This window comes from Odocoileus virginianus, chromosome 15 (genome assembly GCF_023699985.2).
Source record: "Odocoileus virginianus isolate 20LAN1187 ecotype Illinois chromosome 15, Ovbor_1.2, whole genome shotgun sequence".
Classification (NCBI taxonomy): Eukaryota; Metazoa; Chordata; class Mammalia; order Artiodactyla; family Cervidae; genus Odocoileus; species Odocoileus virginianus.
Window position 1 is genome coordinate 50009699 of NC_069688.1, and position 12584 is coordinate 50022282.

At 39.8% G+C, this 12584-nt stretch overlaps 1 protein-coding gene across 8 annotated transcripts in view; it reads right to left on the reverse strand.

The window, feature by feature from the left end:
* The window catches only part of VPS13B (vacuolar protein sorting 13 homolog B), a 780541-nt gene that overhangs the window by 146681 nt on the left and 621276 nt on the right, over window positions 1-12584 (reverse strand). The window lies entirely within an intron of this gene.

Below are 12584 nucleotides of genomic sequence, written 5' to 3' on the forward strand. Positions count from 1 at the left end.
TGCGCGCTGGAGCCGCGGAGGGAAAAAGCGCGCCGTACCCGGGGAGAGTGCATCCAAGCCTCTGGCTGCCTGAACAGCTCAGGCCGGGGAAGGCACAAAACGCAGGTGCAACCGAATCCGCGCTTTTGTGGAGTACCCGAAAACTGGAACCGCACTCAACGAAGGACCCGCTCCATATAGAGCAGTCGGGAGCCTGAGCAGTGTAGACGGGGAAAGCACAGACACCCGTGAGCGGGGCAAACCCAGTGTGGCTGGAACACGGTGACTGCTGTCCACACAGAGCGGTATCTGTCTGCAGCGCCCCGCCCTCCCCGTAGCAGGACTGAACTGAACCAGAGAACCTAAATAAGAGATCACCTCCGCCAGCCTGTGTCAGGGCGGAAACTAGACACCAAAGAGACGGCAAACAGAAGCCAAATAAACGAAGGGAACTGCTTCAGAAAGGACCGGTGCAACAGATTAAAATCCCTAAAGGTAACACCAACTACACCGGAAGGGGCCTACAGATATCGAGAAGTGTAAGCTGTAAAGAGGAGCTAACTGAAATTGAACTGAACCTACACTGACCGCAACAACTCCAGAGAAATTCCTAGATATATATGTATATATATATTTTTAATTTAAAAAAAATTTTTTGTTTTCTTTCCTTTATTTATTTATTTTTTTTATTTTTTATTTTTTCTCTTTTATTTTCTTTTAAAATTCCCTATTACTCCCCCATTACTCCTCAATGTTCATTTTCATATATTTTTACGATTTTTTTAATTAGGGAAAAAAAATTTTTTTCTTTTTTTTTTTTCTTGTTTCCTATTTTCTTTTAAAGTCCTCTAATACTCCTCTATTATTCCTTAACTTTCATTTTCATTTCACTATAACCTTGCAAAAAAAAAAAAAAGAGAGAGAGAGAAGCCCTATTTTTAAACTGAACTTCATATACATTTCTAAATTTTTTTTGTGTTTTTGTTTTTAAATAATGTATTTCAAAGAGTCTAACCTCTACACTAGATTTTTAATCTTTGTTTTTCAGTATGTGATATAAATTTTGGACATTTAAGAATCCAATATTCAATTCCCACTTCTATTCAGGAGTGTGGTGATTACTCTCCCACTTTTGACTCTCTGTTTTCTACTTCAGAACACCTCTATTTCCTCCTTTCCCCTTCTCTTCCCAATCCAGTTCTGTGAATCTTTGTGGGTGTCTGGGCTACGGAGAACACTTTGGGAACAGATAACTGCGTAGATCTGTCTCTCTCCTCTTGAGTCCGCTTTTTCTCCTCCTGCTCACCTCTATCTCCTTCCTCCCTCTCCTATTCTTCATGTAACTCTGTGAACCTCTCTGGTTGTCTCTCATGGTGGAGAATCTTTTCACCATTAACCTAGAAGTTTTATTATCAGTGCTGTATAGTTGGAGAAGTCTTAAGACTATTGGAAGAATAAAACTGAAATTCAGAGGCAGGAGACTTAAGCCCAAAACCTGAGAAAACCAGAAAACTCCTGACTACACAGAACATTAAGGAATAAGAGACCATCCCAAAGTCTCCATACCTACACCAAAACCAACCACCACCCAAGAGCCAATAAGCTGCAGTACAAGACATACCATGCAAATTCTTTAGCAACGCAGGAACATAGATCTGAGTGTCAACATACAGGCTGTCCAAAATCAGACCTAACACATAGACCCATCGCAAAGCTCATTACTGGACTCTCCATTGCACTCCAGAGAGAAGATATCCAATTCCACGCACCAGAACACTGACACAAGCTTCCCTAACCAGAAAACCTTGACAAAGCAATTGTCCAACCTCACCCACTTTGTGAAACCTCCACAATAAAAAGGAACCACTGACCACAAGAATACAGAAAGCCCACTCCAGACACAGCAATCTAAACAAGATGAAAAGGCAGAGAAATACCCAACAGGTAAAGGAACATGAAAAGAGCCCACCAAGTCAAAGAGGAGGAAATAGGGAATCTACCTGAAAAAGAATTTAGAATAATGATAATAAAAATGATCCAAAATCTTGAAAACAAAATGGAGTTACAAATAAATAGCCTGGAGACAAAGACTGAGAAGATGCAAGAAATGTTTAACAAGGACCTAGAAGAAATAAAAAAAAGTCAATTAAAAATTAATAATGAAATAAATGAGATAAAAAACACTCTGGAGGGAACCATGAGTAGAATAACAGAGACAGAAGACAGGATAAGTGAGTTAGAAGATAAAATGGTGGAAATAAATGAAGCAGAGAGGAAAAAAGAAAAAAGAAAAGAAATGAGGACAACCTCAGGGACCTCTGGGACAATGTGAAACGCCCCAACATTCGAATCATAGGAGTCCCAGAAAAAGAAGACAAAAAGAAAGGCCATGAAAAGTTACTCGAGGAGATAATAGCTGAAGACTTCCCTAAAATGGGGAAGGAAATAGCCACCCAAGTCCAAGAAACCCAGAGAGTCCCAAACAGGATAAACCCAAGGCAAAACACCCCAAGACACATATTAATCAAATTAACAAAGATCAAACACAAAGAACAAATATTAAAAGCAGCAAGGGAGAAACAACAAATAACACACAAAGGGATTCCCATAAGGATAACAGCTGATCTATCAATAGAAACCCTTCAGACCAGAAGGGAATGGCAGGACATACTTAAAGTAATGAAAGAGAATAACCTACAACCTAGATTACTCTACCCAGCAAGGATCTCATTCAGATATGAAGGAGAACTCAAAAGCTTTACAGACAAGCAAAAGCTGAGAGAATTCAGCACCACCAAACCAGCTCTTCAACAAATACTAAAGGATCTTCTCTAGACAGGAAACACAAAAAGGTGGTATAAACGTGAACCCCAAACAACAAAATAAATGGCAACGGGGCCATACCTATCAATAATTACCTTAAATGTAAATGGGTTGAATGCCCCAACCAAAAGACAAAGGCTGGCTGAATGGATACAAAAGCAAGACCCCTATATATGCTGTCTACAAGAGACCCACCTCAAAACAAGGGACACATACAGACTAAAAGTGAAGGGCTGGAAAAAAATATTTCACGCAGAGACCAAAAGAAAGCAGGAGTCGCAATACTCATATCAGATAAAATAGACTTTCAAATAAAGGCTGTGAAAAGAGACAAAGATGGACACTACATAATGATCAAAGGATCAATCCAAGAAGAAGATATAACAATTATAAATATATATGCACCCAACATAGGAGCACCGCAATATGTAAGGCAAATGCTAACGAGTATGAAAGAGGAAATTAATAGTAACACAATATTAGTAGGACATTTAATACCCCACTCACAACAATGGATAGATCAATTAAACAGAAAATGAACAAGGAAACACAAACCTTAAAGGACACAATGGACCAGCTAGACCTAATTGACATCTATAGGACGTTTCACCCCAAAACAATCAACTTCGACCTTTTTCTCAAGTGCACACGGAACCTTCTCCAGAATAGATCACATCCTGGGCCATAAATCTAGTCTTGGTAAATTCAAAAAGATTGAAATCATTCCAGTCATCTTTTCTGACCACAGTGCAGTAAGATTAGATCTCAATTACAGGAAAAAAATTATTAAAAATTCAAACATATGGAGGCTAAACAACACGCTTCTGAATAACCAACAAATCAGAGAAGAAATCAAAAAAGAAATCAAAATATGCATAGAAATGAATGAAAATGAAAACACAACAACCCAAAACCTATGGGACACTGTAAAAGCAGTGCTAAGGGGAAGATTCATAGCATTACAGGCCTACCTCAAGAAACAAGAAAAAAGTCAAATAAATAACCTAACTCTACACCTAAAGCAACTAGAGAAGGAAGAAATGAAGAACCCCAGGGTTAGTAGAAGGAAAGAAATCTTAAAAATTAGGGCAGAAATAAATGCAAAAGAAAGTAAAGAGATCATAGCAAAAATCAACAAAGCTAAAAGCTGGTTTTTTGAAAAAATTAACAAAATTGACAAACCATTAGCAAGACTCATTAAGAAACAAAGGGAGAAGAACCAAATTAACAAAATTAGAAATGAAAATGGAGAGATCACAACAGATAACACTGAAATACAAAGGATCATAAGAGCCTACTACCAGCAGCTCTATGCCAATAAAATGGACAACTTGGAAGAAATGGACAAGTTCTTAGAGAAGTATAACTTTCCAAAACGGAACCAGGAAGAAATAGAAGATCTTAACAAGCCCATCAGAAGCAAGGAAATCGAAACTGTAATCAGAAATCTTCCAGCAAACAAAAGCCCAGGACCAGCTGGCTTCACAGCTGCATTCTACCAAAAATTGAGAGAAGAGCTAACACCTATCTTACTCAAACTCTTCCAGAAAATTGCAGAAGAAGGTAAACTTCCAAACTCATTCTATGAGGCCACCATCACCCTACTTCCAAAATCAGACAAAGATGCCACAAAAAAAGAAAACTACAGGCCAATATCACTGATGAACATAGATGCAAAAATCCTTAACAAAATTCTAGCAAACAGAATCTAACAACATATTTAAAAAAATCATACACCATGACCAAGTGGGCTTTATCCCAGGAATGCAAGGATTCTTTAATATCCGCAAATGAATCAATGTAATACACCACATTAACAAATTGAAAGATAAAAACCATATGATTATCTCAATAGATGCAGAAAAAGCCTTTGACAAAATTCAACATCCATGTACGATTAAAACTCTCCAGAAAACAGGAATAGAAGGAACATACCTCAACATAATAAAAGCTATATATGACAAACCCACAGCAAGCATCACCCTCAATGGTGAAAAATTGAAAGCATTTCCCCTGAAATCAGGAACAAGACAAGGGTGCCCACTCTCACCACTACTATTCAACATAGTTTTGGAAGTGCTGGCCACAGCAATCAGGGAAGAAAAAAGAAGTAAAGGAATCCAGATAGGAAAAGAAGAAGTGAAACTCTCTCTGTTTGCAGATGACATGATCCTCTACATAGAAAACCCTAAAGACTCTACCAGAAAATTACTAGAACTAATCAACGAATACAGTAAAGTTGCAGGATATAAAATTAACACACAGAAATCTCTTGCATTCCTATACACTAACAATGAGAAAACGGAAAGAGAAATTAAGGAAACAATACCATTCACCATTGCAACAAAAAGAATAAAATACTTAGGAGTATATCTACCTAAAGAAACAAAAGACCTATACATAGAAAACTATAAAACACTGATGAAAGAAATCAAAGAGGACACAAACAGATGGAGAAATCTACCGTGTTCATGGATTGGAAGAATCAATATTGTCAAAATGGCTATACTACCCAAAGCAATCTATAGATTCAATGCAATCCCTATCAAGCTACCAATGGTATTCTTCACAGAACTAGAACAAATAATTTCACAATTTGTATGGAAATACAAAAAACCTCGAATAGCCAAAGTAATCTTGAGAAAGAAGAATGGAACTGGAGGAATCAACCTGCCTGACTTCAGACTATACTACAAAGCCACAGTCATCAAGACAGTATGGTACTGGCACAAAGACAGAAATATAGATCAATGGAACAGAATAGAAAGCCCAGAGGTAAATCCATGAACCTATGGTCACCTTATCTTTGACAAAGGAGGCAAGGATATACAATGGAAAAAAGACAACCTCTTTAACAAGTGGTGCTGGGAAAACTGGTCAACCACCTGTAAAAGAATGAAACTAGAACACTTTCTAACACCATACACAAAAATAAACTCAAAATGGATTAAAGATCTAAATGTAAGACCAGAAACTATAAAACTCCTAGAGGAGAACATAGGCAAAACACTCTCCGACATAAATCACAGCAGGATCCTCTATGACCCACATCCCAGAATTTTAGAAACAAAAGCAAAAATAAACAAATTGGACCTAATGAAACTTAAAAGCTTTTGCACAACAAAGGAAACTATAAGCAAGGTGAAAAGACAGCCCTCAGAATGGGAGAAAATAATAGCAAACGAAGCAACAGACAAAGGATTAATCTCAAAAATATACAAGCAACTCCTGCAGCTCAACTCCAGAAAAATAAATGACCCCATCAAAAAATGGGCCAAAGAACTCAACAGACATTTCTCCAAGGAAGACATACAGATGGCTAACAAACACATGAAAAGATGCTCAACATCACTCATTATCAGAGAAATGCAAATCAAAACCACAATGAGGTACCATTACACGCCAGTCAGGATGGCTGCTATCCAAAAGTCTACAAGCAATAAATGCTGGAGAGGGTGTGGAGAAAAGGGAACCCTCTTACACTGTTGGTGGGAATGCAAACTAGTACAGCCGCTATGGAAAACAGTGTGGAGATTCCTTAAAAAACTGGAAATAGAACTGCGATATGACCCAGCAATCCCACTTCTGGGCATGCACACCAAGGAAACCAGATCTGAAAGAGACACGTGCACCCCAATGTTCATCGCAGCACTGTTTATAATAGCCAGGACATGGAAGCAACCTAGATGCCCATAAGCAGACGAATGGATAAGGAAGCTGTGGTACATATACACCATGGAATATTACTCAGCCATTAAAAAGAATTCATTTGAATCAGTTCTAATGAGATGGATGAAACTGGAGCCCATTATACAGAGTGAAGTAAGCCAGAAAGATAACATTACAGTATACTGACACAGATATATGGAATTTAGAAAGATGGTAACGATAACCCTATATGCAAAAGAGAAAAAGAGACTCAGATGTATAGAAAAGACTTTTGGACTCTGTTGGAGAAGGCGAGGGTGGGATGTTTCAAGAGAACAGGATCGAAACATGTATATTATCTAGGATGAAACAGATCACCAGCCCAGGTTGGATGCATGAGACAAGTGCTCGGTCCTGGTGCACTGGGAAGACCCAGAGGGATCGGGTGGAGAGGGAGGTGGGAGGGGGGACCGGGATGGAGAATACATGTAAATCCATGGCTAATTCATTTCAATGTATGACAAAAACCACTGCAATGTTGTAAGGTGATTAGCCTCCCACTAATGAAAATAAATGGAAAAAAAAAATCCCCATTACCAATTCCACTACAAAGTATGAATTAAAATTTTACAATCAGAGAACATGGGTATTTCCAAACTGGAAACCTCAGTAGGCAGTATACACAACAGAATGAGGAGAGAGGAAAACCTACAGTATGTGCCAGACACAGTGCCAGAAATTTCTTATGTTTCAGCTCACTTCAATAGCACATCTATTCTAGGTTGATGGTATTACTCTACCTTAAGTTGGCGCTAGTGGTAAAGAACCTGCCCACCAACACAGGAGATTCAAGAGGCAGGTTTGATCCCTGGGTTGGCAAGATCCCCTGGAGTAGGAAATGGCAATGCACTCCAGTATTTCTGCCTGGGAAATCCCATGGACAGAGCAGCCTGGGGGTTACAGTCCATGGGGCCGCAAAGAGTCAGACACGACTGAGCAACCGAGCACAAATACATTACTAACACTTAAAATTTAACATGATAAAATTGAATGCAAAATATGCTCCTTTTGCTTTGTGAACATTAATTTCAGGGTCTTTATTATGAACCTATGGCTAGTTTAACATTATAGAACCATTTTCCATATTTTTCAGTACAATCACAAAACAAATTCCATAAAGTCATATGAGGAGCCTGGTTCATAAATCCCAATATTAATCATAGAAAGACATATAAACAAATACATTTAAGGAGTCTATGTAAGGTCAGTTTTTTTATGAACCAAATAGTACTGAAGGAAAAAAAAACTCAAACTCGATTTTGTTTTTAGGACTAAAACCAAGCAGATTAACTTATTTTTGTACTTAAGAACTAGCCCCTGCCTAGGGGGCAGTGGGCTTGGCAGAGCAGTCAATGATCTCACCAAGAGCCCATGTAACGTAATGACATTAGACTGTGTGTTTATAGTAGGTAATACCACTGAAGCATAAAACACAATGCATCCTGACCTAATTCAGTTTGTAAAACCAAATGTATTCAATAGCCCCATAAAATAATGGCAAACAATGGAATATGTCTGCATTACACAGAATAGGAACATAGATATCCATGTATCTATCCATGAATGGGTAGATATCCACCCATTCAATATACTGAGCATCTCCACAGCAATGAGTACTATAAGGAACATAATGACAAATCAGATGTGACCATTTCCTTTGGAAACCTACAACCTAGGTGGGAGACAAGACATAGATGAGTAAAACGTGAAGACTAGGTGAGAAACAGCATAAACATGATGCCACGAGGTGTTACAGGACGTCAGAGAAACGCAGTATCATGGGTGGAGAGAGTGTCCAGGAGAGGCCTCATGGAATAGCTGGCACTGGAACTGTCTGGAAGCATGGGCTGTATTTCAGCAAAGAAGGGAGAGATGTCCAGGCAGAGGGAGCAGTCCCGATGCGGGAGACCACCGGTGGGAATGCCACATAGGCCCCTTTGACCAGAGCAGAGATCGTGTGTAAGGGAAGGAAAGGCAAAGCCGGGCCTGGAGGCTTAGCAGGGCCCTCAAGGCTGGTCTAGCAGAGTGGCAGGCCCACTGAAGGTTTTCCTCCTGGAGAAGGAAATGGCAACCCAATCCAGTACTCTTGACTGGAAAATTCCATGGACAGAGGAGCCTGGGAGGCTACAGTTCATGGGGTTGCAGAGTCGGACATGACTGAGTGACTTCACTCACTACTTCAAGGTCAGTCTAGCAGAGTGACAGGACCACTGAAAGTTTTCCTCAGGGAATGACACAATCCACCTGTTCCTTTAAGAACTCAGTAAGGCAGGTTGGAAGGAGAAGAGATTGAAGGCTGAAATAATTCTACTTAGGAGGCTTTATCGTGGTCTAGGCATTTGAATATGAAGGAGAAGTGGAGGGAAGGAAATTAACATTTACTAGGAGCTCACTTTTATAAACAGTGCTATGATGAACATTGGGGTGCATTGCAGCACTGTTTATAATTGCCAGGGCATGGAAGCAACCTAGATGCCCATCAGCAGACGAATGGATAAGGAAGCTGTGGTACATATACGCCATGGAATATTACTCAGCCATTAAAAAGAATTCATTTGAATCAGTTCTAATGAGATGGATGAAAATGGAGCCCATTATAGAGAAGGAAGTAAGCCAGAAAGATAAACACCAATACAGTATACTAACGCATATATATGGAATTTAAAAAGATGGCAACGATCATCCTATATGCAAAACAGAAAAAGAGTACAGAACAGACTTTGGGACTCTATGGGAGAAGGCGAGGGTGGGATGTTCTGAGAGCATTGAAACAAGTATACTATCAAGGGTGAAACAGATCACCAGCCCAGGCTGGATGCATGAGACAAGTGCTCAGGGCTGGTGCACTGGGAAGACCCAGAGGGATGGGATGGAGAGGGAGGCAGGAGGAGGGATCGGGATGGGGAACACATGTAAATCCATGGCTGATTCATGTCAATGTATGGCAAAAACCACTACAATATTGTAAAGTAATTAGCCTCCAACTAATAAAAATAAATGCAAAAAAAAGAAAAAGAGCTCACTTTGTGTAAGGCATTTGTTTTAGCTTTAGTATTTCACTTAAATCTCGTGGAAAAAACTCTAAAAGGTAAATGGTGTTAACTCAGGTGTTCGGTTGAGGAAATTAAGGCTCCAAGAGGTGAGCAGTTTGCCTAAGGTCAAATACAATTTGCCTAAGTAAAATACAAAGGGGGAAGGGACAGGAGTCAGCAGCTGAGACTTTAATGTCCAGGTTACCTACACTAGACCAGGTTGATAGACTTCTTTTCACAGGTTCCCTGCTATTCAGGTTGGGAGTTCAATATTTTAGCTGTGTCTCTGGTACAGATCCAGAGATACTTACATAGACTGGGAAAAGGATTCTGACAACACAGAGGTTTAACGCTGAATGCTGAAATTACGGAAATTCTTCTGCCCCAAACAACCACAGAAACCTGCCTGCCGCACAGATAGCTTCTAATGCCTGGACAGTATCTGGACAGTATCTCATCCATCTCTGACCTCTCAGGAGCATGCACAGGGTCTGGAACTGCCAGGGCTCAAGAAAAAAGCTGTTATATTTCCACAGATGACGTCACCCCAATCACTGGGATGAATTTTGCTCCTCACCAGGGGAATATGAGGCTAGGCCAGGAGCTCAGTAGCATGGTGACTTTCTGCCAGTCTTCTCCGTTCTTCCATCTCAGCTGTGAGCTCTGGGTGTTCTTGCTTAGCATTGGGATCTAGCCTTCCCCTTCATCTTACAGTAGGTACAACCCTGTCGGGCTTCTTAGACCAGCAGCCTTGTCCTTGAATTCTGCCACACATCAGTTCCTCTCTCTCCAAGAAGATATGAAATACAGCAGGACCTCTCTGACACCAACTCTCGTCTTGTTGAAACCCGCCAGGCTTACCTCATGCGATGCTTATGCGCCAAGTCTACTGTAAAGGCCCTGGGACTGTTCCAGATCGCCTAGACTACTTCCGCTGGTCTGGAGGGTCATTAGACCCCAGCTCTTTTTGGTCTAGCCTGTGCTTCCACGTGATGAAAAGACTTTTGGTGATAATCATTGTAATGGTGCCGGTAGTACTCATCCTTATATGGCATTTACTATGTGCCAGGCATTGTTCTATGTGTCTTATAAATATTCATTCCTATAGGCATTACATTATTAATAGCCTCATTTTATTGATGAAAGAAAAGCAAAACCTGAGGTCGAGAGATTACTTTACTTGTCTAAGGTGACACAGTTTGCAAACGGAAGAGCCAGAATCTGAGTCCAGGCATTCTGGCTATAGTTCATTCCCATAACCACTCTGCTCTCTTGCCTCTCCAGTGGCAGTGAGAAGATGAAGAACATGTCATTAGTGAACGTACTTTCTAACTTAAATCCTCTGTTTAATACAACTGGTGTAAAACTGCTACCAATGGTTATCAGGCTCAGGATAATTTTTAACTATAAATCTGAACCCTAGAATCAGTTATAAAAAAAGCCCTTTACATGACGCTGAAATGTTGATATATGAGTATTTTCATTGTGACTGAAAATACAACAGATGTTCTGCATTTAGGCTAGTCTAACAAGACAGTAGAATTCAAAGACAGCAAAAATAATCCAAGAATATTGGTAGAGAAGATAATCATGAATATGACTTTGACAGGCGGGGAAGCAAATGTGAACATTTAAAAATCAAAGTAGAGTTGCTATGAGGATAGATCTTAGAAGTCTTCATCACAAGGAAAAAAAATGAAAGTAGAGACAGTTGACATTGTGGCAAATTGGATAGTTCTGCACACTCTAGTTTATTTGACAAAATGACACATTTCATTATCAATTCAGAAGGTGAACATCTAACTATATTATAATCAAGAAACTAAGTAAGAATTAAATAAGCCTATAATAATATCTATGTTAATAGGTAGTGTGGACTCCTCTAATTTGTATTATTCAGTTCAGTTCAGTTCAGTCACTCAGTCGTGTCCAACTCTTTGCGACCCCATGAATTGCAGCACACCAGGCCTCCCTGTCCATCACTAACTCCTGGAGTTTACTCAAACTCATGTCCAACAAGTCGGTGATGCCATCCAGCCATCTTATCTTCTGTCATCCCCTTCTCCTCCTGCCTCCAATCCCTCCCAGCATCAGGGTCTTTTCCAATGAGTCAACTCTTCGCATGAGGTGGCCAAAGTACTGGAGTTTCAGCTTCAGCATCAGTCCTTCCAATGAACACCCAGGACTCTCCTTTAGGATAGACTGGTTGGATCTCCTTGCAGTCCAAGGGACTCTCAAGAGTCTTCTCCAACACCACAGTTTAAAAGCATCAATTTTATTCTGACTTAAATATAGATCAGTCATTTAAAAAAAAAAACAACCTGGCTTATATTTACTTATGAGGGGCTGGAGATAAGCAATCAAGACGTACCAGAGAAGTGACCATAGGTCCTTGTGGGCTAGAGTAAGATACTGAATTCTGTTCTCAGTATCAGAGGAAGGTTTCAAAAGTTAGGGGAGTGAGGTAATCTCAACTACATTTTTAAAAGATCACTTTGGTTGCTGTTTGCAAAGCGCACTGCGGGGAGTCAAGGATGGATTCACAGAGATCAATTAGGAAGCTATTGTAGTAGGGAATAGAAGATGGTGGCTTGGACTCTGTACTCTATTGTACCAGTAGAAACAGAGAGAAGTAGATAGAATAGGGACACATTTGGAGGCAGAGCTGACAGGATATGTTGATAAATTAGACGTGGGGAGTTAGAGAAAAAGAGTAATCAGGAATGCCTTCAAGTGAATGATTGTGTGATCAAGCAACAGGTGGAAGACTAGGAGGAAAAAAAAATTTTAGGAGAAATTCAGATCTGTAGAATTAAGTAGAATAATAATACAGTGATATCAGCACTCGAGGAAATGATGGACAACAAAATTTGGATAAAATCATACAGAATATAATCACTCATTAGATGGCTTTCCTATCAGCCTACCACCAGTCCAAGACCATTTTCAACTCTGGAAATGAAATGAAAATTAAGTCACCTCTTCTGGCCTTATGGGGACATATCTTATTTCCTAGAACAGTTCTAAAAATGCTGAAGGGTG